General features: G+C 44.8%; 2 long non-coding RNA genes across 3 annotated transcripts; both read left to right on the forward strand.

The window, feature by feature from the left end:
* Positions 1-31: 31 nt before the first annotated feature.
* LOC143009074 (uncharacterized) lies at positions 32-1,588 on the forward strand. The gene is made up of 3 exons (XR_012964656.1): positions 32-103; positions 974-1,141; positions 1,540-1,588. It is a non-coding gene; the product is annotated as an uncharacterized LOC143009074 (long non-coding RNA).
* A 477-nt stretch (positions 1,589-2,065) lies between these two features.
* LOC143009121 (uncharacterized) lies at positions 2,066-18,832 on the forward strand. Of its 2 annotated transcripts, none has more exons than XR_012964663.1 (4): positions 2,066-2,399; positions 2,520-2,646; positions 10,333-10,534; positions 18,746-18,832. It is a non-coding gene; the product is annotated as an uncharacterized LOC143009121 (long non-coding RNA). The 2 variants fall into 2 exon arrangements; XR_012964662.1 differs by lacking the exon at positions 18,746-18,832 and adding an exon at positions 11,406-12,059.
* Positions 18,833-27,896: the final 9,064 nt, after the last annotated feature.

A 27,896-nucleotide genomic window follows, 5' to 3' on the forward strand; every position in this document is an offset into this window, starting at 1 on the left:
AGAGACCACCAAGAGACCAGCAAAGACCAAGAGACCAGCAAAGACCAGCAAGAGACCACCAAGAGACCAGCAAAGACCAAGAGACCTGCAAAGACCATGAGAGGTATTGTGCTTATATCATCTCTCTCTCTCTCTCTCTCTCTCTCTCTCTCTCTCTCTCTCTCTCTCTCTCTCTCTCTCTCTCTCTCTCTCTCTCTCTCTCTCTCTCTCTCTCGTCTAGTTTGTGTTTACTGCTTTGCATGCTTTATTGTACCCTTGGAATTGCCTCTCCAAAGGTTTCTCCCTTTTTCCTGATACATTAAGGTTTTCTCATGAGTTTTTCCTCATCTTCCTAGAGACCTATGGGCAGGGTCGGGAACAAATGAAGTTGACTTGCCTTCACTTCAGATCTGGGTTGCGTACATAGAATATCAAACGTGTTACGAATTGGCAGAAACTGGAGCCAATCTGTAACTGCTCCTCTATACACCTAGAATGTAAAGAAGATGATTACAGTACGAGTTAATGAGCTATAATATGACATCATAAACTACACGTAAAGCATAAGGTATGAATGAGCCTATTGTTTTGTGATGCAGACGTGTGTAGAGCTAAATTCCCATGGAAGATATAATCTAAATAAGTGACATAACATTAATGGCGGCATAATGTTTATATGTATAACACAGTGTGACTTCAGAGTCAAATTAAGTTCACTTGGCTAAATTATGCTGGGCTGAATTGATCCATTTATATGACTCTTTTTATGGCTGATTCAAAGCCGCCTAGCTAATCAACGCTCTATTACAAAGCTTCTCCATGGCGGCAGTTTGATTGGCCTCAATTTACATAATGGTGGAACGCTGAGAAAGTGAGGCCTCAACTGCTTTCCATTTCTCCGCCGAGCCGATTAGATGGGTTTATGGATTTCAAACATGTGCAAGGGATTGATTTTATTTATTTCATTATTCATTCATTGGTCTCTTGCACCCAGGAACAAGCGACTTGTCAGTTTGTGACAATCACAAGGGGAACGCGCTCCCCCGTGCCGGACTTCGCTCATTGCCAGAATCCAATTTGTGTTTGGAATGAGAAAACGTTTCATCTGCATGTCGACCACAGAGACGGATGCTGGTGCAGACAGACTTCAGTATCTGCAGAGGTGACGTCTATGCTGTGTGTCCGTACATCCATCTAGAAGCGCTTATCTGGTAGTTATTCAGCCTTTGGTGTTCAGGCGGCTTGTGTGTTTGGAACAGAGTGTGTAGCATCGAATAAGAGCGATCCCCTCGTTGCAGTCGGTCTATTTATGCAAGACAGATGCATGATGGGCACTTTCACCAGCTGCTCCCACACTGTATGGGATACTGTGAGCTAGTAAGGGCAACTCGGTTAGAGAGATAATATTTCAATAACATAGTGGCCTGAACATTAAATTGTGTGTGTGCGTGCGTGTGTGTGTGTGTGTGTTGTGTATGTGTGTTTGTGTGCATATCTGCCAGAGGCACCCCAGCAGGAATCTCTGCAGTCAAATGATTTCACATTTCCTTTTCTCCTCAGCTGCCTGCGCTGCCATTTACAAAGAGCAGCGACGGAGGACGGTCATACTGTATGTACCTACAACACACACACACACACACACACACACACACACACACACACACACACACACACTTAATGCACAGTCAAACTTCCATGCACATGCAGTGGTAAGGGCAGAGGGGTGACGAGAATCCTTGGCAGATGGATCAAGGTGATACCAGGTCAGGCCTGATGCAGATTTTCACTCAGTGTGAACAATGGTACTGCAGCAAGATAATGTAGAACTTCGTTAAAATGTTTTCTGCACATTACAACATCCCAGAGATTTCAAAATAGACCCTATTGATCTAGAATAACCTCATTTAACAACTAAAAGACTCCGTATGAGGCTCTGATTGGGGCTTTTAATGTCAAAATAGCATAAAAAAAAGCATCCTTGTCTGTATGTGAACATATAGAGCTACAGTATGTTTATAGATTTAACAGCTTTAGGTGTTTGTTTAAACTCTACTGTGTCTTCTTTTTTATTAGATTCTCCAAATTTCAGTGCCTGGCACAGCACCACAAACACACACACACACACACACACACACACACACACACACACACACACACACCAGGCATCAAAGAGGGACACTCCGAACACAGCGCCTCTCCTTTGGTGCCCACCCCCTCCGTGTTATGAGCCCCAACGTCAAGTCATGGAAGATATTAAAAGAGGAGGGAGCAAGAAGAAGAAGAAGAGCGAGAAGATCAAAATTACCAGAGCAGCAAAGCTTGGGGCACAAACCCTCAATACCTCCCCCACCCCCACACCCCCACACCTTTTCCCTCATCCTCTTCCTCTCTCATCTGATGACACACGGAGCCCGGCCCAGGTAACTACACTTTTTTAATGATGCCATTTGCCTAATGCCTTCTTGTGGTTGTCAATCTGTCTCACATTATCCCTCATCTCATCCCTCCGCCGCCCGCCTCATGACTGACGCACACCAAAGGGCCTTGCCTGAAACATCGCTGCAGCGTCCCATTAAAGGAGCATCCTGCGGATCTAATTGGTGTGAGACGCCACGTAAAGAGACAACAAGAAAACAACAAGCAGCAACAGAAACCGGAGGAGAAGAGGTCGGTGATGGGCAGATCTTTTATCCTTCCTCTCTCCTTACCCAGAGCTTCTGCTTTCTGCTGATCTCGGAGTTTCCGCCGGGGCACAAATTGGGATGAGGGGAGGAAGTCAAAGGGGGGAAATCTGTTAAGCCACAAAGTTGACAGCTCCAGTTCAAACTCTCTCTTGTTTAGGCACTTACTTCTTCCTCACAGTTTCCCCTTTCATTCTACTCTACTTGTCCTTGTCAGTCTCTTTTTTTTTTTTGTCTTCGCGTTCCTTTCCGATTCCCTCATTTGGAGTTAAAAATCTCTCTTTAACTCTGCAGTAACTTGTCATATGTGAGCTGAAACGAGGGCTGTAATTGGTGATATCTTGCTGTAGATGATGAATCTCCCTTTATGGTCCGTGTGGTTGTCTGATAACACATGTGTGTGTCCAAATGTTGCCTTGTAAGCATGTTCTGCATTCCTTTTTGTGCAGCGTTTGCATTGTTTGCATCTATCAAAATGGAAGAACACAAAGAGACACCTGCTTGACAGAGGAAGGGGAGTGTTTCCAAGCTGGTGAGGCTCAGATGGAAATTGCCCGAGTTTGATTTTGAGGCTTGAGTCGTTGTAATGTCAGAGTTCACATTCACCGCACACTTACCTAGAACACAGAAACATGTGGAGGTTTCAACCATGGGTCTGTTTACATACAGTGTTTCTTTACTTCCTGAAATTAGTTGGTTACAGGAAGTGCTTTTCATACCTCAGAATACATTTGTAGAAGCCATTTTTAACGTTTCAAACTCATCTTCCTCTTTCTTTTTGTTTTGTTGCCTCCTTCCCCTCTATGGCACTTTGCTGCCACCAACTGGTACTGCCCTCTGCAACTGGCAGACATGTCATAGCGTGTGTGTGTGTGTGTGGTTGTGTGTCCCCCAAAGAATTTGAGGAGCCACTCATCACAACATTGCTCTACAGTGCCACTAGTGGACAAATTCCCACAGGACACCTTTAATCAATTTCCGCTGAATTGAATAGACAAAAGCATCCACACACACTCAACCTGACACACGCTTCCTTCATCTATACTACCATAGATACCATAGATGCGTACACACACACACACACAGTATAGACCCTTTGTTTCGACCGCGCACACAAACATGCGCAGCTCTACAGGCAAAAACACAAACATACATATACACACCTTTCATCTGCACCACACACACACACACACACAAATACTCATACACATCTTCAGACACACACATCCCAACAGAGGCTTTTATGACAGGGCCTGGTGACATGAAGTCCGCTGGATGAATAGTTTGATAGCCCCGGGCAGGCGAGTGGAAAGGATATGCCGTAAATAGGATTGAAGTTTAAATGGAATAATGCGGCCTGGGAAAGAGCGAGGGCCCGGAGTGGGGGGCAAACCCAGAGGTAACACAGAGGTGACGAGTTCGCCTGGAGAGCCACCGCAGCAATAATAAGACTTTTTTTTTTGTTGGATGGATGGAAGTGAATAGAAAGAGGTTTTAAGACCGGGCAAGACTGTGGTACGACATCATCATCGTCAGGATCTCCGGTGAGGAATGTCTCGGCTTCAGCTCTTGAGGAATCTCACAGAAACTAGCGGGTTTCAAGCTTCGGTCGAGGGTCTCCGGGTACGGAATGGGGATGAGAGATGTTTTGCTGTCGCGCGTGAAACAAAAAGATGGCAGGAGAGGGTCGTCCGGCGTGAACAGAAGCTCCCGTGATGAGTGGACAGCATGGTGTGAGCGAGTGGGGGTTAATCCCAGTGGGCCCACATTAAGAAGAGAGCGGCGCCTTGGTTACGAGTCATTAGACAACCTTAACGCTGATGACACGGGCAGGCGGAAGATTAATAAGTATCCAACAAGAGGGCCGTTCGCAGGGTGTTTGTGTCAAATCTGTATGCGTTGTGTTTTATACTCCAGTGAACCCACGACTGTAAACCACCAGGCTCTTTCATTATGCGCCTCTCATTAAGAGTTCATACTAATGAATTTGCTTTTATCTGTATTTTATGGAAGCGTATTTGTGGGATTGTAGCATCCTCTGCTTTAAAATGAGGCTTGTGTGCTCAGAATCAGACTAGAAGATGACCAATTGATGATTTAACTTAAAGAACTGAAACACCAACCATTGTATCGCCCCCCTATCTATCTCTCTCTCTCTCTTTCCTCCTCTATTGTACATCAATAAATTGTATAGCGAGCTTCTTTCTGCAAGCATAAAAACCATTACTGCTGCTCCCCCAACAACTGCGGCGCGGGATAAGCTTCACAGTAAATTAGCTGCAATTAGCGCTGCGGCAGACATCGACAAGACCATCCCCCTAATGCTATTAAATGCCCACCCAATCATATCTGAGTTAGTACAGTCCACTGGATCATTTCTCAAATCAATGATCTCGGTAAGTGCTTGGTAAAAAGGCCTCCTATGCCTGATCAGCTGGATGTGGACAATTAGATTGGCGTTAGGGGACAGCCTTGATTAGCGCTTCGCTCCGGGGCAATGCGAGTCATTTATTATGCAGCGCTGCACCACACCACCTTGGTATTAAGTGACAGCGCTAAGTTGCTGGAATAAACCTTGCAGCACGCAGGTTACGTGTTTGTCATTCAAAAGATTCTACATTCAGAAGCTGTCTTATGATACGCTGTTTTTTTTGGAGTTATTTAGCCACAGATGGTTTGAGGAGATGCTGTTGTTTAGGTATTGTGTTCGTCTTATCTGTGTTTTTGTGATTTGTTTCAGTTCTATTATCACATGCTTATTCTGGAGATGTGCTAACAATCTTTCTTATCCAAACTAACAGGACCCAAGATGCCCTGAGAGCTTTGTGTTTGATTGTTTGGCCACCATCTGTGTTTCACAGTTTGTAGTTGCGTTGCCAGGTCAGGTCAACACAAATGGGACAATCAGAACAGAGTGTGTGTGGCACAGTTGGCTTTAAAGAGGCCTTGTTTAATATGACCCTGTTTTCACTCAGTTGCTTGTAAATGCTAATGAGAAATCTTCTTCAGTGTCTCCTTTGACATTGAAATATGAAAAGTAAAGCAGCAACTTCTTCTGCCATTTTGCTTTTTTTCCCACATTTTATTTTTGCAGATAGAATTGAGAATAGTATTATACAGTATAGTTACTTTTGTGAAACCTTAATTGTTTTTAATGAATGTAATAAGACATAATCTTTACACAAAGGCCCTAACCTAAGCCTGTAATATTATCCGGTGCCTTTGCCTCAATAGGCGTCTCTGCAGAATCACACTGTGCATTCAGGTTCAAACCTGCGCTATGCTCACTCACCCATGCCAGCCAATGCCACCCACTGCTACCCATCTGAGCTGCCAGGTAATAGTTCTGGTGCCCAAGCAGCATCAGCCAGTCCTCACCTCCATGAAATTAAGCATAAAACATTAATAGAGGCAGATTAGGTCTTAAAACCAAACTAATGTAGCATGAAATGTTACGGCCATGCTCTAACGATCAGAAGCTCAGAGAACTGACCTATTTTATACTGGCTGCATCCGAAGTCTCTGGGTTCTTGATGCTGCACACACACAGACTCACACACACACTGCCAACGTGCCTCCATTCATGTGCGCTGTACACATACAGCTGAGCTTTTGATTATTAAAGAAAGGCAGAGCATGAAAACATCTTTTGTATGAAGAATATATTTCAAATTTACAATTATCAAACAAATATACAAATATAAAAGCATGCAATCAAAAAACATCTTTTAATATTTTAATATAAATATCTGAAAGTCTCCAAATGCTTTAAGACAGAACAGTTACATGTCAAAAGGTCAGGGGTCACTTGATGTTTTAATTTCTCAGTTTTCCTTAAGAGTCTGAAGGCAAAATGAGCAAAAAGGAATATGAAGTAGGTAACAACTCTGTTGGATGTTGCCCACACATTACAACAGGGTTTACACACATGCCATGACACAAACACACACACACCCTCTGCCATACACAGCATGGTCCTGCGTCTGACCACGGCGGAGCATGATTCCACTGCGTTGTGAGAGCAAACGATTTCAGGCATATGTCAAGTTCATGTGGATTCAAAACAAAGCACTGTCAGGAACACTCTGCCTTATTCAGGCGTCCCGCTCACTGCTGCGCTGTGCTCCGCATCCAATCCTACCACTCCAAGACCAAAGCCATCATCGTCCTTTCACATCGTTCCTCTTCTTTGCCCCTGCAGACTGCTGTACTCTCCCTGTGAGTGTGTGTGTGTGTGTGTGTGCTGGCCCAGTCTGAGCGGCTGCCTCAGATTTGCCTGCGAGGCTACAGAGGGGGCCGCAACACCCGGGAGACTGAGTCTGTTCACATTACCAACTGTGGGAGTAGCCGTGTGGCAGGCCTCGGATGGAGAGAGGAAAGAGAGGGAGAGAGTTCATCTGTGTTGGCTTCAGTAGTAACAAGTGAATTTTAAGAACACGGAACTCTGCTGGCATTCATACAACATAAAGACCCCCTTTGAGTCTGAACATAGAGGCCTCAAGTCCACCAAAAATAAGATGGATTAAGAGATCCATGCCTGACTAATGGAGCTCTTTGATCTGGATCAGAGCGACAGTAGGTTCCTTAGATTAAATATCCCTTTGATATAAGGGAATCATTTCAGTATCATATAATTAAATTAACACCAAAGGTAGCCTAGAAAGTGGTGTTAAAGCCTTTTTTGTATTGTCTGCCTTGTTTATAGCTTCCTAACCTCAATTATCATAATATTCATATTCATATTACGATAGAAATCCATGTGTGAGCTTGTGTGTCATTCCAATTACAGTGATGTGGATGGATAACTGTGAAATTGTATATAATATCAAAAGAGGGATTGCAACAGATATAATGTATTTCTAGAAATATTTTTTAGATTTAAATTTTCAAAGGCATTTATAGATATTATAAAGTCAAAACAACACAATAATACAGCAGTTCAGACTCAGAAGTTGAAAGCAGATGAAATCAAGTTCCAGATTACTGTTGACCAATATTTCTCCCTGCGGTTTTGCCTCCCTTCCCCCCAAAACATGATGGATGGTTTTCCTTTGCACCCCACAGGGAGATGTATAATGGAGTTAAAACTGAGATTGTCGAGTCCCACATAGCCTTCTTGTCAAGACCCTGGAAAATGACTCTCATAATCCTTCACAGCAGGCAGGAGGGATCCACTCACGGTGGAGGTCTCGCTCCCCCAGAACCAGTATGGCCGTCCCTGTCTTCCTCTTTGTTTATTTATCAGTCATACAGTTTCCAACAGACATATAAATGACCTCTAAGCATTCATGTTTGTGAGACATGTCTGTATATGTACACACACATAGACAAGAAAACACACGTACACACATTTTTGTCCACAATCTGAACCCACTTCACACTGGCCCCCCTCTCTAAACACGCTGCTAATGGTATTCTTCTTCTGTGGTCTTTAGTATGTTAAACTGATATGATAGATGAGCGCGGAGCAGGGCCAAACACAGTGGTGGTTGTAAAACACTACGTCTGGTTCACAACAGAGTCGACCCAAGGCCTCCGCTAACGACTCCTTGCCAAGCAAATGATGATAAACACGAGTGCTCCCTCCACCAGTGAGTGCACATTACCTAATGATGTTCAATGGCAGTGGTGAGCGGTAAAGACAACAAATATATTATACCAATGCATCTTAAATGGGCATCCCTAAGGAAACCCATCTGAATTGTAAATTCATGCACTGGTATCATTTTTCATACACGAAAGCCATGCAGCAAGGGTAAAATTCCAAACAACTGTGTACTTAATGTGCAATGTGTTTTTTTGCATTTTTACATCTTTATGGGCACTTACTGGGTTTATATGTATTTATTTATATGAAATGCACAGCACTTACCCGTTGTCAGACAGGGACTGAGTTTAGATTGATGTTTTTACTCAGGAGCACGCTACAGGTCAAACCTGAAACAGTTTGTTATCGTGAAGCAGAGATATTGAAGCCTGCTTATTTGTAATGAATTCATCGTATACAGTATGTGATTGTGATGAGTTAATCTTTCTTAAAGCTGCATGGCTGTCACCTCAGGTATGGGATCATGTGCTGGACTAATCATATTGATGTTAGATCTAGATACCGTCACACAGCCGTTCAAAGGTTAGTTTGCTATAGAATGTCACTGAGGGATTGTGATTCAAATTACTGTCAAATACTAAATGGTTAAATGATGGATCAGTGCTGGCCCAACATAAGCACACATAACATAAGCACACATAACATAAACAGCTGCTTCGGGCACCCATGATGGTCAGGTGGCCCCTATGGGAGTTCATTTTTTAACTACCATCTTTTAAGTTAATTTAAATTTTATATGGTGCTAAACTTCTCAATCTTATCTTGGAGATACTCGTTAATTAAATGTGGAACACCTGGTCATTCATAGTAAAGAACAGTGTTCCTCTCAAAGCCTTTTGAAGGTCACATATTTACAATTTAGTAACCGGGTTTAGTAGAAAGTGACCACTTTGTGTGTGTGTGTGTGTGTGTGTGACCTGGAAGCCTGTGTGTGTGTTTGTGCCCTAAGATGAAGATGTGACATTCAGAAAGCGGGCCGACAGTGAGACGGTGGCAGTTTAGGACAGGATGGGAGGACACCTGTCATGTTGATGTGCAGGCATGAGTCCATGATGACGTCATCGGAAACGCACAGCACCTCGTTAATTAAATGTGGAACACCTGGTCAGTCACTCAACGGTGAAGTACAATATGCCTATCAAAGCCTTTTATATGTCAAATGATTACAATTTATAAAAAGACCTCACTAGAAATGAGCTAAATGTATGAGATCATTTTATTATTAGGGCCTGTATGCTAGTGCCTTAGAATTACTTTGTCTTTTAACATGATAGCTTTGACTTTGGAATTTGGTTTCTTCCTACCAAAGTTTGCTAAAGAACTATTACAGTGTATTTTGGGGATTTTAAAGTCAACTGGTGCACCCAGGTGGCCACAAAGAGCCTTTATACACACAGGCCGGTGATTAGCCTGAACCAGAGACGTCCTTCAGCCTCATTATGGAACAACTGCTGGCATCAGGTGTGTAACTCTGAAATCAAGCTGCCTTTGAGAGACACAAATTGCAAGAGACACAGGCCAAGCAGCAAATGAATGTTGGCCAGACTTGAAGTGACTTTGAGATGGATACCTGGGAGCTGCCCGGGTACTAAAAAAGGTAGAGGCTATAAGGTGGGAAGGGGCGAGGAGGTAGGCAGAACTAAAACAAACGTCCCCAAAGTGGAACATGATCTGATAAGCCTGGAAAAGACTCGGAGCCCCGGTGACATCTGCGCCAAGGGTCTTTCAGCAGCTCCGACTCAACCCGTTCAGACCAGCAAGTCTCATGAGAGAGGCAATGGTTTGGAGTGCACACACGCACACACACACACACACACACACACACTCTTACCTCCATGACAAGTGCACCTACACACACATCATCATACAACATGGAACAAAACACACACAAATTCCTCAAGAAACCTATAAGTCAGGAAATATAAAGCGCCCACCTTGACATTGTGGCTGATGTAAAACAATGAGAATGAATTTAAATTATTCACACATATTATTATGATTTTATTGGCAGAACACATTTTTCACCTGGAATAATTTCCCCTGAGCATCCTCTTTCTGTTGCAGGTACATTAAGTCAGACTGCTGAGTTATTGAACTCTGATCCTTCACGCGGCAGCAGAGACCTTCAGTCAGTCAGCCCAGCAAAACAAGGAAACAGAGAGGAGACGGAGAGGAAAGTCTGATTCCCTGAGGACCCTCCCATGCTGCCTGTATTGAAGGGACTGCGGGTAGAAACCATCCATCAAAGGTCGTGTACATCTGCTCTGTGAGTCATTCTTTTTTTTTCTTTTTTTAAGAGAGATCATACCTTTTCTATTTCTGATTATGTGAAATGTGAATCGTCTGGGTGGGCGTAGAGCTGGGAGCTCCTAATGGGAAGGTTAAGTTCAATTCAAACACACACCCTCCTGGCTAAGCTCTGGAAAATAGCACAGTAAACACAGCGGCAAAGGGGCTGCACACTTATACTGTAGGTTTCTAAGTATAAATAGCTGACAACAGTACTTTGTTATCTTGAGTTTGCATCGTTTCTGTCATCTAGATTAAGGTAAACAGCATTTATACACACCTTATTGTGTTTGTGCCTCAATTAAGATGCAACATTCAAGTAAATAAGGTTAGGAGAGGTTAGGAAAGGTAGACAGGAAGTAATTTAATCACCTTATCATATCAAAATAAGAGCTGAACTGTCTTTACACTAACGCCTTTAGCAACTTAATTGTATTAAAGAATGCATGGAAACTGCTTGATTTCTGGTCACCTTTCATAGCAAAAGCCTGTACGTCATTAAAAAACCCGACACCATAATCCTCCAGTGAATGATTGTAATTGCTCATGTACATATGTAACATGAACACACTGATGCCACAGTCAGAGGTCTCTGTACTCAATGACGCCTCAGGTGAAGCTTGTAAACAACAACATCTAAAGGCTAAACAAAGGGTTAATGAGTAGACCCCCTCCCCCCTCCCGTGACCACTGGTTCTTGTGCCAGCGTTCCCTCCCTCCAGCCCACTGAAACATCCCAGGATGATGTCACGTCGCTCCCGTCTATTTCTGAATCCCCCTTTTCTCCATAACTTCATCCTGATTTGCATCTCATTCTCTCTCTTTTCCTCTTATTTGCATGGCACCAGACCCCGGTTGCCTCGACCCCTTTTACCCGGCCCCCGTGGCCCCTGGGCCTCCTCCGCAGCCCGGCGCAGGCCCCCATCTCACCAGTCAGCCGGCAGCCATCTGTCTGTTCATCCGTCTCTTTGCCCGGCTCATTTGGCCGCTCAGTAGGACTGTGTCGATCCTCCGTCGCTGGTGAGCTCTTCTTATCAGACCCATGCGGAGGGCCTAATTAGTCGGTGGGCTTTTGGAATCGCCCGGCGGGTCCTGGAGCAGCTCTGACATACGCAGAAGCTGGGGTTAAGAGGTGGCCACCAGGGCCGGAGAGGTGAACGGGAATAGAGCGGATTGATCTGGGAAGCATGAATATTCCAATGTTCCATTTGTTCCTTTTCTCCATAAGTTTCAATTGTTGTTTTATCTTAATGGATTGTCTGTTTGCTACCAAAGTTTTTGGCAATGTCAAACATAGGCATCCGGGAATTAAAACACATCGGAATGGTTGAGTGCCTGAGTCCAGGAGTGGATCACTTGCCTGAGGTTAAAGGTCATGTGGCTAAATGGACGGTGCTGGAAGGAAACAAAGGTCCTTTACCCTTTGCCGCTTCTTTCTGTTACCTTCCGTAACTTAAGAGCTACGGCAGGTTTTTAGCGGATATGAACCCTGTGAAACTGACGAGGTGACGACAGAGGAGAGGTAGGACGGGAGCTGGAAGAGGAGGGGGGGTGAGGAGAGGAAGAGAGGAAGAGGGGAGGATGAGTAACACAAGAAGCAGGGAAGAAGGAGGTGAGATTCCCAAGGAGGTGAGGAAGCGTTATGTGGAAAGAGGTTTCGGGGTCATATTGTTCAACGCGTAGATCCATATGTGTGTGTGTGTGATTGTAGTATTGCCGTTACATGGAGTGGGAGGATATTACACGGATTTTCCCTGCTGCCTCTCATTCCCACTGTCATCAGATCACATTACCGCCTCTGAATGGAGACCAACCAACCACGCCTCTAACCCGATGTATGCACAGCCAATGGCGGAGCGCGGCACTCCATTACATTTATAAAGGAACATGTGTGTGTGTTTAGGTGTTTTTTTTTTTCTCAGTTTCATTCCCCTCAGCCCTTTTCAGAGTGTTTTTGTAAATTGCCTTTGACACAAGTCCAGCAGGATCATCATTAGTCTTAAAGCATGAGACCGTGTTTGGACAAGATATTGTCAGGTCGCCTCAGAAGCCTTGATGGGAAATGATTTCCATGATAAAACTACAAGGAAATTGCTGTGTGTATAGATAGAGGGTTTGTCACACACACACACACACAGGTAAAGTCACTCCCGCCTCCATCTAATCAGGTCAGAGCTGTGTGTGGCTCTCCTGTGACGGGGCCTTGGGTGAAATTTAACCCTTTTGAGGTAAATTAAACAGATGAAGGCCTGTGCTTTGGCTCGCTCGGTGGCTTTCCCCGTCTCGCCATCACCAATCCCGTGGTTCGAGGTGTGTTTGTTCACACGAGGTCGTCCAATTACCCCTGTCTCTCTCTCTCTCTCTCTCTCCCTCTCTCCCCATTACTCTGTCTGTCTCTCTCTCTCTTTCAACCCTGGCTTGCCCGTAGGCAGGTGATTATCAGAGAGCGGTTTGAGAATTTTAGAAATGAAAGATGACTGTGGCGACTGAGTGATTCCTTCATCTCGGGAACAAGCGGTGGCTGTTTGCATGAACTTTGTCTTTTTGTTTTGTGTTAACGGGGGAAGCTGTCATGGCGCTGATAGGTGGAGCTCTCTATTCTGTCTGGGGCTTTGTGTCATTGCATGGCAGAGTAAACACTTACAGTAAATTACAGTAGTAGTTTATTTGTCGGCTGAGCTTTTGTTATTGTGTTGTCAAATCAGCACACGCTGTATATTCCCGTCTGCTCAGGGCCATTTTCCTAGACTTTACTCGTCCACCCCCCCTCTCCTCCTTTGCACTGAGTAAAAGTTTGGCTCTTCAGATGTGCAGAGATAAAAGAGACGCAGCCATAGTGAGCTTTAAAGAGACTTGGTAGGTTTTACCTGAGGAATGAAAAGATTTCTCACACCTCAGCTTTGGAAGCGGCGGCGGCTATAAGGAGGACACGCAGGCACCATGCTGCTAATGTGGGGATTGATTTGAAGTTGTCTGCCTTTCATGCTTCCTTCCACAAACACACACACACACACACACACACACACACACACACACACACACACACACACATACACATACACTATGGCTCTTTTTCTCACACGCTCACAGACGCGTACAGTAATCACTCAGCAGAGACGTGCAGGTGGCTCACCAGGCGGAGGCAGAGGAGAGAGTCAAAAGCCTGACTTAAATGAGGGAGAATGACCGCTGGCGCTGCTGTACGGTGCCGGGGTTTGACAGCAGCCTGAACAGAGGCCACTCTGACTAATTGGGCTAATTTGGCAGCAAGGGAAGAAAAGAAGTCTCAGAGGACCAAGTGGCTACTCTTTTCATCATCTCTCTCGCCTCATCTGAACCACACTCTCTCTTTCACTAACTCTTTTCTCACCCGCTCTCCATTTCACTTTCTCTTTAATAAGAACCCCTCGTCCTCCAATCAAGTCACACGATGAGCCATCTGAAGTTACCTGGCTGTCAAACACCTCCCTATCCATTGCACAGATGTGTGTGTGTGTGTGTGGAAACATGACTTATTGCCTATAGTGAGGCCATATAGTGCTTGTGGTATCTAAAGTCCTTCTAGCTTTGTATGTATTTATCCTCCTCTAGCACACAAAGCTGCCAGTATGCCCTGCAAGCTTGGTGCTGAGCGAAAGATTAGCATGGCCAAGCCATCTAGTGAAACATGATCCAATACAAAACACACACACACACACACACACAGCTTCTCTTCCTTCTCTTGGAAAGCAGTACCAAGTCACAGTACATGCCAAGGAAAAGATAATCTGCTTTGTGAAGGTTCCTCAAGGCAGAGCAAAGACTATTCTCCTCCAATATCAATAAAACATACAGGCAATACATTACACAGCCATGTTTGGTGGTGGCACTCTGAATTTAATGCATTACGGCCCCTCTTCTGGGTTTTGATAGGAAAGATTCATATTATTTTGCTCCTCACTGTGGAGATGAATGATACTCCATGTGACATGTTTCCTCCTCTTCCTCCTGCCTCTCCTCTTCGTCCTCCTGCCTTTGGCACTGGCAGACTCACTGGTCATCTGCACCAGTGGGATAAGGGGAAGAAGGGTGAGTTTGAGACACAACATATGTTATTCGCTTTTCCAATAGTGTGATGCCTCGCAGGGAAATTTGTGCTATCGCATTATGACACAGAAAATGAAAGAGGCTCCATTGTGCCTCAAGATGGAGTACGGACAGCCAGAAATAATATCTAGAATGTAGACATTGGGGGCTGGTGACAGCTGGACTGCATGGAGACATCGCAAACAATATATCTGACTTCAACTTCAAAAACAATCAGGGCAAAGATAGAGAAATATAAAAAACAACACGTTGGGAGGAGAAGGAAGGATGGAGCAAAACTACAAATTGAGTTTTTTTCTGTGTTTGTTTCTTCTGCATCTGTCATTTTGAATTTGTACGTGGATAAAAGAAAAAAAATACATATCAATATGAGCAGGGGAATAATAGATGATGTAAGGTTTAGAGATAGGGCTGGAAAACGCCTGGAGCAAACATCCCCAGCCCCAGCCAGCCACAGTTTCTGGCAGATTGTCACTGTTTGCTATTCTTAGTGGTCGCTCCTCTAAAAGGCTATGGAAGATTAGCCCACTTAACAAACACACACGGGCTCTGCAGGAGAACAAATTACGACGACATCATTAAAGCATTAATTAAAGCACAAACTACGACTACTACTGCGTACGTCACGTAAACGTTGTCATATTCTATTCCGTTCATTCTCCCGTAATCGCGAAAACAAAGCAAAGTTCAGAGTTTAAAATGGCAAAATGCCCGCGCACTTAAAAACCACATAGGCCGACTCCAGCGCACATGTAATCCTCGTGTTTATGCACATATGTAATCACGCAGATACGGCATACATATGTACATACAGGCTTTTTGAGGATAATCACTCGTAATCGCCCCTATTTGCAAAACACGGAGCATGATATATATAACCTGAGATTATTCATGCTCCTGTATGAAAAAGGAGCAAACACTCATTTGTGTGTTTCGCATCTGTGAGATCGTAGCTCGAGTGTTTAACAGCCGTGACTTCACAATCGCACGGTGAATGATGGAGAGCTGGGTATTCGCTGCACAGAGGAGAAGGTCAGGTACATGGATGAGTGTGTGCTTTGACAAAGGAAAAAAGGAAATTTCCATGTTTATATGCAGCAAGAGGCCACACACAGAAACAACAGGTCTGTGTGTGTCTCTGTGTCTCTCTCTCTCTGTGTGTGTGTGTGTGTGTGTGTGTGTGTGTGTGTGTGTGTGTGTGTGTGTGTGTGTGTGTGTTTCGAACCTCAGGGATGCATTAGAGCCCAAAATAGCAATAAAATATTTGTACATTTGCAGCACTTGCAAGAGAGAAGGTCGAGCAGGATTATAAAGCTATTGTACACACACACGGGCACAACGACAACAACAACAATTACGGTGCAGGAAGCTCAGCAACGAAGCAGGTCATTGCAGTGATCTCCAAGCTGTGCGGCCTTGGATTCTCACATCGGGGACCTGCAGGGGGCCGGCCGGTCCTCCGTAACGGCACCGCGCTGCCAAGAGTCCCCGTACGGTGTCACCGCTCTGAATTCAGCCCAGGCAAGTGAACAGAGGAGAGAGAGAGAGAGAGTTAGGTGAATTTGTGGACCAACATTTAGTCGGCTTAAGCAACTGATTACAAATTTCGTGGCCGGTGAGCGTGTTGGGAAAGGGAGAACGCTCGCTTTGCTCATGGGTTTGTTTCCCCTGCAGTTAGGAGCGAGCGCACTAACCTTCACTCTGTTAATCCAAAAACGAGGAATCTGGCTCTGACCTTTTTGCAGGAGCTATGGGTGATGATGTGTGTGGTGTTAGTTAAGAGTAAGCGCGCACACGTAGCCTTCCCTCTGGTCGTAGATCAGCAAATCAAGACATCTGCCCTGAAGTTGTTTCAGAATTAGTTCCTATCATGTTTAGATGCTCCATTTTACTAAGAAAGAAAATCTACCAAAGCCCAAAAATGTATTGTTTCTAGTGTATTCTGCTTTATTCTCCATTGTTCTTGTGGAAATCCAGTGACCATCTACATGCACATAGACAAATGTTAACAAATGTGTTCTTGGTACAGACACACACATACAAACATGCCAACACACCTTACCCTCACCACCACAAAGGCCACCCACCCAATTATGAACCACAGCAACACCTCTCCCACATCTGTACTGTGAAATCATTAGTGAGGGAATAATGACCTGGAATGTGTCAGGGCACAGAAACATCACAAAATATCACTATTAAACAAACACACACACACACACACACACACAGAGTCAGTGACAACTTACACAGGACAGGGCCCTGTCTTGGAATGGGAACACACACACACACACACACACACACACACACACACACACACACACACACACACACTCACTCCCAGAGTACTGCAGTCTGTCCCATGCAGGCAGGTCTGGGTCACCCCCTCGCTTGTCTCTGCAGAGACGAAAGGCACAGACGTGATTGGCCGTGACAGGGCCTTGACGTGTAATTGCTTTAATCACGCGACCGCAACACCCACCCCCATCATCTCGCCCCCCCCTCTTCACTCGCTCTCCCATGCAGTAACAATGGCAGAATGTAGCGCCCGGTGCATGAAGATCTCTTCAGAGATAGCCGAGCCTTCATCGTACACACGTGTGTGAGATACAGGCGACCTCTTGGGGTGCAGTGCAGAGCTGTGAGTTGACCTTATTCCCCACTTTATCCCCCCACTGTCGTTCCCTTGTCACTCTCTTTTCCTCATCACCCATCTTTCCTCCTCCTACAGTTTCTTGTCCCCCCCCTTCATTCCATGTGTCTGTGTGTCCATCCTTTCACTTTCTTGATACAGATCATGTTCATGACTGACTGGTGAGGATGGTTGAGCATCTAGAAAAATAAATATTATTTTCTTAGGAGTTTGTAAATCTCTCAAAAATGTGAGAGATTTATTGACCAAAGTTTCTATTTTTCTTTTCAATATTTTCATATCACATTTTTGGCATTTTGTTCAGCCGAGGTGCAAATTGTGTCAGACCTCAGTGTTAAGCAAGCCAGGAGAGGAGCTGCAGACAGAATGGGGGTTGGCGTGGTGATGATGGGACGGGGGGGCGTATAGATAGCCAACCCCTCACAATCTCTGTACCCCCACCCCTGTGCCCACCCAGGCCCACCCTCTCTCTCTCTCTCTCTCTCTCTTTGGAATAAGAGACCATCAATTAGGGCCAGCGTGTCTGTGGCTGCTCCTCTGTCTCCCCGCTGCTCCACTGAGCTGCTGCTCAACCAGTGTGAGGGACATGGATGGGAAAGGGAGGAGGAAGAGGAGAGGGAGGAGAGGCTAGTGAAGAGGCGAGCTATAGGTGGGCCTCTGGCTGTCAGCTTCACTCATAGGTAATGCAGCATTCATGCTCCTTAATTATATGTGGGTTGTCAGCGCTGGTAGAAAACCCGGACAGAGAGAGAGAAGGAGAGAGAGAGAGAGAGAGAGAGGCTGAGCCGTTGGAGAGTATAGTTAGTGAGATTGGCGAGTGTGGACGAGACAGAGATGACAGGCAAGCTACCCGTTATTCCACTGTGACGACTCCTCCATCCAGTCCTACCCCCATCCAGTCCTACCCCCACCCGGTCCGCCGTCCAATTGCTCCCGCCCGACGTCGCCGTGGTCCCTGGCTTCACTGGGCCGCCGCTTGGCGTGGGAAGGTGAGGCGGGCGCTCCCTGGATCTGTCTCGCTGGGTAATGATGTGGCTGTCCGTCTCAGTCAGTTAGCTTCAAAACAAAAAAAAGACACCCCCCCCCCCCAAAAAAAAGAATCGATGTTATGCAGCCCCATTTACTTCCTCTTCCTGAGCTGATTGGTGTGTGCTTAGTCATGGCCGCTGCACACGTCTGGTTGCGTTCTGGCAAATCGGACCGGGTAATAAGTTGAATATTTCTGGTCTGTTATCACTTTATCCCCTCTAAAGGCCATAAACATGATCATCATTGTTGTTTTTACTGTCTACCTCATGACATCAGCAACAGCCAGGGACGAGGCCGCATTATCACAAATGTTGGCGCAGAGTGGCAATCCAATGCAAAACACACAGCCGGTTAGCGTTCTTTATCTTTAATAATCCGTATACTGTATTCATCCGTTTCTCACTGGTTCCCCACTCCCAGGTTGTGCACAGTAGTCCAGATGTCCTTCTTCCCAGCTCTTCCAGCTCTTGTTGGAGGACCCCAATCCCAAAACATCTCCCAGCCAGACAGGGTAAACAATAGAATCATCACAGACACAAACATCCATCTCTATCATTATCATACATAACATTTAACATTGGCAGAATTCTTATTTTACAAAGTGCTTTTGAATAATGTTCCAGTTAATATTCAAACCTTGAATCCATTCTATTACCTGTGTGAAGCAACTGCAATAACAAAAGGCTTGTAGTATATTAGACATTCCGTTTGATGAGTGACAAGCATAATAAACAGGACATCCTAGTTAAGTGTTTCCTGGAAGTGAGTTTATATCCGGGGCGATACACATCGCAGCCGTTTCTCTGTCTAAGTGGATAATGCAGAGAGGAAATTAACAGAGGGAGAAATCCTAAATGCATATGGGTTGTGTTTTTAAGCTCGGTTTCTCTATCGCAGCCCCTCAGGCCTTCGCCAAGATGCTCGGAGTCCCCAAAGTTGCAGTTGTTCTAAATCAATATTATTGTTTCTGCTCATGTCTCTTAACTACTTCCATTGTAGTCCTTTTATGAAACGCAGAGTAGCTATAATTTAAAAGCTACGGAAAATACATAAACAAAAAGATGATAAGATCCCACGGAGAGCACCTGGGACTGTGATAGGTCCCTGCTCTGCACTAACACACACACACACACACACACACACACACACACACACACACACACACACACACACACGTGCACACTCCCTATTTTATATTAACTTAAGAATACACCATCAGGGAGACGGTGTTTCCTGAAGTAAATGAATTTATTTCATAATGTGGTTGTTTATCATCAATTTCAAACAAGTTGCAGAAATCATCCCTCAGCATCCATCCATCAATGTTTAAGTTGTATTATTATCAATAAGTATTGAAGTGCAGGTATAGGATAGAATAGATAATGAGCACCTAACACTGTGATTGTGTAAAAGGCAGAAAAACTGTATTAATGAATGTTTATATGATGGATATGGATAATAGTTGACTTGTATTCCATAGTTGACTCGTATTTTAATCGCGTATTCTCTGCACACCTGTGTGTGTGTCCGTTTGTGTGGCCGGTGCGTCAGAATCCAGGCTGACATTGACCCTGATAGAGTCAAATGAAAGTTGTTAGTGCCAGGTCATTACACTGCTAAACTGGGGTGTCACATAGAGGGCGACAGAGGAGATGACATGGGTGCCCCTCTCTCTCTCTCTCTCTCTCTCTCTCTATCTATTCATCCTCTCATCTCTCCATCTCTTTGGTCGCGTCCACAAATCCCCCTTAACCAAAACACTTAACTTACTGTATTTCCTGTGGTCTGCTGTCCGTCTTGCTTCTCTAACCACAGGTGATTCCCCTATAAATGCTCCCATTCTACCTTTGTTTTCAAACAGCAGAGTGATGCCTGGTTCAGCTGAGGATATTGTTTGCTCTATAGGAATATGTTAAGTCGAGTCAGCCAAGAAGGGAACTTTGGTATCTGCAAGTCAAATGTCAAATCAATAAGTCATGCTAACTTCACCTTATTGCAAAGTCGGTGATACAACAACATTTCACTCTCGGCCGTTACATAACAAATCACTCCCTCTCCTCAGAGCCTCAGAGTGAAAACACAGCAGCAACTTTCTAAGGAGGATAGATTTGCATCACCCCCACCTCTGTCTCTCCTCTTTCAGGTTCCTTTATTGCTGTTGTTAGTCTCCTTAGTTTGGTATCTATCCCTGTAAAGCCCTCAGCATGTTGGCGCTTTAAACGCTATCCCAGAATAAATCAAGACTGCTCAAGATTAATGGTGGCAAATTATTCATGAAGCCGAGCTCTCCTGGACTGGAATAGCACCGAGCGGCCGGGCTGACGTGTCACAAAGCATTGCGGCTCTAGACAACGTGAACACACAAAACGCCGAAACACAAGTGAGCTACACATCTTTCTGATACCAACACCAACAGAACTGTTATTAACAGCAAGTGATTTGGATATCCGGTATGCACAAACACACACTCACGTACGCGTCACACACTTTCCAGAACAGCCAGGGGCGATGCAGGAAGGAAGAAACAGAAGTGAGTGACATCAGAGGACAACAACACCCAATGCAGTTAGAGTCACATTTTACAAGCCTTACATCTGCTCGCTGAAAACCAATCTCCGTTTATGCAATCAATGAAACAACACCGTTTTCTGATGGTGAGGGATTCGGCAACCAGATTACCTGCCGCCTGACTGGCCGGCTGGAGCGGATGTGGGAACAGCAGTGCCAATAATGCAGCGGAGGCGGGGTGGGGGGGGAGGGTGGGGGGGGAGGGCGGCGGGGGCGGGGGGGCTCGGAGGGAATATCCGTTTAGCAGTGACCAGCCTCGGCCTGCGCTGATTCCCCCGTAATAGGCTTTGGGCTCGGCTCCCACCGGAGAGTTTGGTTGACAATCTGACAAAGTTATCTCAAGATAAATGGGTTACGGGTCGGAGGCGGCGGGAGAGGAGAGAAAGGGCGACTTGACTTCTCTGTCAGTGATGTTTTGATGGAAGATGTGTCTAGCGGCAAAGCGCCAGAGCCACCAGGTGCCCCCAGGTAGATGGGAAGATTGTCTATATCTGCAAACAGAGCACTTCCCTCTGTGTCTCTATAGGAGTACATCTGATAGGGTTATTAAAAGGCTGATTTGCAAGGACAGAACACACAGGACAGGCTGAGCTCCACTGACAAACCTGGACCAAACCTGAGGCAAAGATCAAAATTTTAGATGGCTAATATTGACAGGCCTAAACAAGCGAGCGCTCCATCGGCAGAGATCAGAAGTCATTTAGTAATAACCGGGCTTTTCCTCTCAGTTTACTGCACACAGATGCACAAATGTTCACACACGACCACGCAGGAGAGTACCTATCACCCAGCCAGGCCTCTCTCTACCCTTTAATTCCCCAGATAAACACACTTTTCTCTGATCCTGTCACTCCACGTTATCTGCAAGGGCGGTCAGCCGGTCAACCGCTATGGAGCAAATTAGGCCCCTAAATGTCAAAATTGCTACACTTTATTAAGTTAATTAGAGCCTGAGTGTACACAGAGGCAGGGACAGGACGACAAATGCAGACGGACAGAATGACAAACATTGAGTGTTGACAGGCACTGCAGACAAGACCATGGAGGAAGACACTCATAGGGACATACTGGGTAGTCCTGCTGTATACTGTGTACAAGGAGCATGCATCTGTGTAAAGATACTTACAAACCTGCAGTGTAGACACAAGAGCACAATCACACAGAGGCACTCACTTGTATTATAGAGCATTGCCTCCTTACACTCCATTGAAATGTAAGCATGTGCACCTGCATGTCCATCATTAGTGCAAACTTGAAAGTGAATACTTGACTGCATTTTTTTTCCGTTCCATGACAAAATGAAGCCAAAGTACAGATCTGGCCTCTAGCAGTACAGAGAAAACATACACGTGTGCTGTCAGTCAAATTAAGATTAGATTGAAGAAGCATTTATGAGTGCTTAAACATTGGATTTCCTCATTATTATTATCAGCACTATGATCAGTGTGTATTTACAACTTATATACACACACATATATCCCAAATCCCTATCTTACATCATTAATTAACCTGCCGTTGTTATCGTTGCACCCACTGACACCACTTTACTCAGAATCAGGCGTGAAGATTGCAATTTGCTGCTTTCTAAACTTAATTTCCAGTTAAATCTGTATTTTGTAAACCTCCACACCAAAACCAAGACTTGAAAGCAAACGGCTGATCAATAAGCTATGTGGACTGTACTAATGGATTAGGAGTGAACAGAGAGAGACGGGTCTAATGGCTGGTCCTGACTGAACGTGCCTCCTCATATGAGAGCAATTGTTCATTACAGGGCTATTTCATGGTGTTCGTCACTTTGCAAGCTTCTGTCTTTCATTCAGCAGCGCGTTGGATGGAGGAATGGCCCGGGGATATATTGTCTGCTCAGAGCTTGAATGTTGTCATGCTAGTTCCCAGTGATTTGCCTCGTGCAAGACTTTGAAAAATGGGAAATGTGTTTCGCAGACTTGGGAGTGAGGGCTGGATGTGATATCAGCGTCAAGAAGAGAAAAAAAAATCTGTGGGAGAATGGAGTTATGTTTCACTTCAATCAGAATCTTAAAGTAATGTTTAGCACTTATGGTAGCTTTAATGTTTTATCACAATCAGTGTTACATGCAGGTTTCACAATTCTATTTAATGCTTTTCCAGCAGCGAGGCGGAACAATACAGTAGAAAAAGTTCTAAGTTTATACGGTTCATATACAGCACAGAATGTGCTTTTTTATGGAATACATATATTCAAAAGTTATGTCTTTTCAGAGGAAGCCAATAAGTCCCGGACACATTCTTGACTGTTGCTCTGAGTTGAATTATTTACCCTACATTCCAACAATATGTAAAGTATCCAAACCATCTCAATCGAAATCTGCCTGCAACACAGCTCAGTGATTCTCTCCATACTAAACAGAGACCTCTGGGCATGACAGGAGCCATACATTATTCCTACCACACGCACATACACACTCATTGCTCATACATCTACACACTGTGCCGCACATAGCTCCACATATAACCTCTGATGCATTATTTCTCTCGCCTTCAATGCGAGAGTCACAGGTGAATCCTGGTGGCTTTCATCATAGTCTGGCTGTCCAGCTGGCTGGCTGCAGTCTCATCTGTCCCTGGGTTGAAATTGCCAATAAAGAGGGTCTCATATAGATCACCCCCGACGGGGGCTGGCGACCTGTCATGCAGACCATGATTCCTCGCTCTCAGAGAGGAGAAGAGGGACAAATAACCCTCTGAATCTCCCTATATCTATTTCTCCATCCTTTTTTCATTCTCCTTCCCCCCATACTCTGTCTTCTTCCCAGTTACACACACACTCACTCACACACGCACACACACACACACACACACACACACACACACACACACACAAGCACACACGCACACACGCACACACGCACACACGTCCCTTCTACCCTCTCAACCAGGCCATAAAGTGCCACACAAAAGGGATATAGTGGACATAGTCATAGGAGAGACAAGTGCCGGCCTGAGCTTTCACTTTCCGGCTCCAGAGGTAGTGAATCAAATTAATGGGTTAAAGACATGAAGACAGATGAGCGGGGAGGATTAAGACCTGGGCAGAGGTTTCCCAAATGCATCCTCACACGTCTGTGATCCTTAAACATTTAAACTTCAGGATTTAAGAGATGGAGCTTCCTTGTTCTGCCACCAATTTTTAAGTAAAAGGACCCTGAAAGAAAATCATTCATGAGTCTCACAGCAAAGCATTCACTACTAACACACTGCCTGGTCCTCCTCTCATACTCTGCTGCCACTGAACAACATATGTGCAGAATTAAACCATAGATTATACAGGAAAGTTAGGAAAAGTATCATCAAGTGGTGAAAACACTGGGTTTGGAAACTGCAAATTTAAATAAAACTAGTAAAATTCAATAACAGAAAGGAATGATCTATTTTCCTCTCCATAAAAATCTAACATGCTAAAATCAATCATTTTAAAGATACATTTTCCATGATTTCAATAAAATTTCTTCGCCATCCTTTTAAAATAGCTACTTTTTTATTTCATAGTTCATTTTTACAAAGCAAAGACCTGGTTTAGATGCAGCCGGACTGCAATGAGAGCTGGACTGGGGCTTCTGTGAAAGATCCACAGTGCTCCCTGCTGGTGAGTCTGAGCGGCTCTACGCTCGAGCTGAGGCCACATTTTACAGCTAGAGTCAAGCCTCTGTGTGTGTGTGTGTGTGTGTGTGTGTGTGTGTGTGTGTGTGTGTGTGTGTGTGTGTGTGTGTGTGTGTGTGTGTGTGTGTGTGTGTGTGTGTGTGTGTGTGTGTGAACAGCTTTGAGCTCACATAAGTTGTATAACTTCAAACCTGCAACAACATGAGTGTCTCCCTCATCAACCTCATAGGCATAGCAAGAGGGCAGGCGTAATTGTTTCAAGAGTTTGTCTGAATCATGGAATGAGAGAGAGAGAGAGGGAGAGAGAGAGAGAGAGACCTGCATGGCCAGTGGGCAACTTCAATAAAAGACAATCTGACTTTTCAGAAGCTATAATAATCAAGATCCTCCCACCGTGGTTGTTTGTCTGAGGGGGACACGGATGGCCACGGGTAAGGAGCAGGAAATTCAGAGCGGTAATTAATAGTCCTAAGTGAGTACTGCTGGATGGGAGGCAGGGACGGGGGTTTGTTGTTACTGCGAGCTGGTACTGTGTCCCCCAGCACGTCCCTAAGCCTTCTGGGTTGACATGTAAGCAGAAGAGGAGGAAATGGAGAAACTGCCTTTATTACTCGTTCATTTGTCTCCGGGGGTCTCTTGCAATCAGCCAGAGACTCCTTCTACACACACACACACATACACACACACTGTCATCCTCATGCCCGTGCCTTCCAATGCTAATCTCGTGTCGCTAATGTTAAGGCGAAGACATGAAATGCCACAAAAATGTCATCATTCCACTCCTGTCACTGGTTTATCCAACCCTTTCCATCCGCCTTGTAAACATATTCAAACACACACTCATTTGCATGTGTGCATCTGTTTATGTGTGATGAAGTGGGGGACCAGCTTGTTGTTTTTAGCCTTTGGGTGCCTGTTTGCGCACAGAGCAGCAGGGTGGTTCCTATAATCCCATCACTGTTGTCGTCATGAAGGCCCAAAGGCTCGCCCGGAGGTCCGACATTTCTGGCATCCTCTGTCTCTCCTCCGCTGCAAGAGCCACGAGAGCTACGAGACGCGCTGTGCGGACTGCTACGAGTCCAACTAATACACTGGTTCAGAGCATGTAGTAGGTTTTGTCATGGAGATGAGATTATACTGTTAAACTCGGCTCTAATTCCAAGTTAACTTCAAGGAAAGAGCCCTAACCCTTACCTAAAGAAAAGATTTAATCGGCTTATGTCTTCAGTGTCCAAATTACAGGAGAAGCATCTGATGAAAGTAAAGATATATACATAGATATAGGGCTACAATGTACAGGGTATTGTCTAAATCTCCCTTAAAACCAAGTTGACCATGCAATATCCTCCAACCTCCTGCCTGTCTTCATCTCCAAACTCTCAGCCTTCCCCCAATCTGTCACCCAGCTGCCTACCGCCCGTCCAAATATTCGTTCCACACCGGGGATCCGACCCAGCACCAATAAGCAATTTCCCCAATCCGTGCTGACAGCATTCATGTCGACTACTCACAGCTGTAGTTAAAAGGCGGCACTCAGACCTCATAGGTTATAGGAGGTAACAGAGGAGACAGCCAGGACCGTGGCCCTGCATTCAGGCCAGACAAATCAGTGTAACAGCATATTGTAGACTACAGACCAGGGGAAGGGGGGATATATGCACCAGGACTGAGGCTGTGTTTATGGCTATGCCTGCCTTGGGAAGCCCCACGGCACTCTTGGTGACCCCTACAGTAGATTTCCTTACTAACGTGACCCCAGATTGTGTATCATAACCGTCATGAGAAAACTCCCACGGGCTACAGTTAGTCCTGCGCTGGGGATCGTTGTCCTCAGCCCGCCTGAGTGCAGACAGGATGTGGCAGCTTGGAGGCATTTAGTTAGAGGAGACGCACTTCAACGCTGCAGGCGTGCATTTATGGAAGCCTTGCTGGGGTAAAAGCGTACGATGTGCTGGAGTCTATAAACAAACGGCAAAAAAAAGGGGAGGTTGTCGAAAAAAAGGCAGAGAGCATTAGTCTTACCTTGTTCCATGGCATTTAATCATTCGTGATAGTCTGCGTACTCATTCTTTTAATTAATTTGTTTTCTGGGACAGCTTTTTCTCAACGAATTGGGTTTAAAAATAACATCTGTTGTTTTATATTAAGTGCATGCAGTGGAAGTGGAGGTTGTTGGTCCAGGGCTCTGTGCAAGGCAGTAAACATCACAGAAATTAATACACATAAAGCAGCAGGGCTAAGATGAGAAAGGAAGTATAAACAGTATATCCAGCATTTTCACTTTATTATAGATATTTACAATTATTTTACAGTGCTACCATAGTGATCTAGATGTGCACAATTTATTTTCAATGCTGGATGTGATGTTATGGAGTATGTAACAGTATGATAGAATACAGTGATGGCATTGTAAACAAATAAGTGTATTGTTTTATTTGCATTGCCGCCATCCCTCACGTCACCTCAAGCCTCTTCAGCCAAACATGTGCGACACCTTCACCTAACTGTCACTCTCTATGGAGTCACACATAATCCCACTTATATAAACAAGCACATACTGGTACACCTGGCCAATACCTAGATAAATACGTCCGCTTTGACTGACAGGTGACATTTCATTATGGGGAAGTCAAAGGCCCATTGTACAAATCCAAACAGACATGACAAATATAATGTCACAGCCCCGTACACTGCAGAGACAGAGATAGGCAGGTCAGATGCACCCTGGGAAATGTTGCTGCTTGACTTCAGATTGAAGCTCCAGACCTTTCACTGTCATCTTGATTCCATTTAAACGCGAATCCAGATAGAGACGTTACGCGGAAACAGGCAGGTTCCTATGAACTGGCAGCTCTGCATTCCTCACTTTTTATCAGTTCAGTTCAAATTGCTGGGGGTTTGGATTACAGGGTGAGCACACCATGGGAATGCTGGGATTTAAGTGTGTGCGTGCGTGTGCGTGCGTGTGCGTGTGTGTTTTCCTGATTATGTGTGAAAAATTAGATCTTCAGCTATGTAATACAATGCAGTTTCAAATTCAAACTATTATACATACTTTATTAACGTAATTAACAAAAATTGCCCTTGACCATGTATGCCTTTATGCATGCTTGTGTATACATTTTTTTTATCTTTCTTTTAATTTATTAAGTATTCAAAAGACATTCGTGTGTATTTTTTATTTTTTTCTATTTTATTTTATTTTATTTTCGAGCTGACGTCTCAGTCACTGATGCAATCTAATGACAGATTGAAGGAACTCGATCTGTGTCTTCTGCGTTTTTATTGGTCAAATCTAGCGTCAATCAAAGGCGGTGGGTGGGATAAAATAATTTAACCCAATCAGAACAGACGTCACTGC

Source organism: Genypterus blacodes, unplaced genomic scaffold, assembly GCF_046128005.1.
Source record: "Genypterus blacodes isolate CSIRO-AG114 ecotype Tasmania unplaced genomic scaffold, CSIRO-AGI_Gbla_v1 ptg000110l_1, whole genome shotgun sequence".
Classification (NCBI taxonomy): Eukaryota; Metazoa; Chordata; class Actinopteri; order Ophidiiformes; family Ophidiidae; genus Genypterus; species Genypterus blacodes.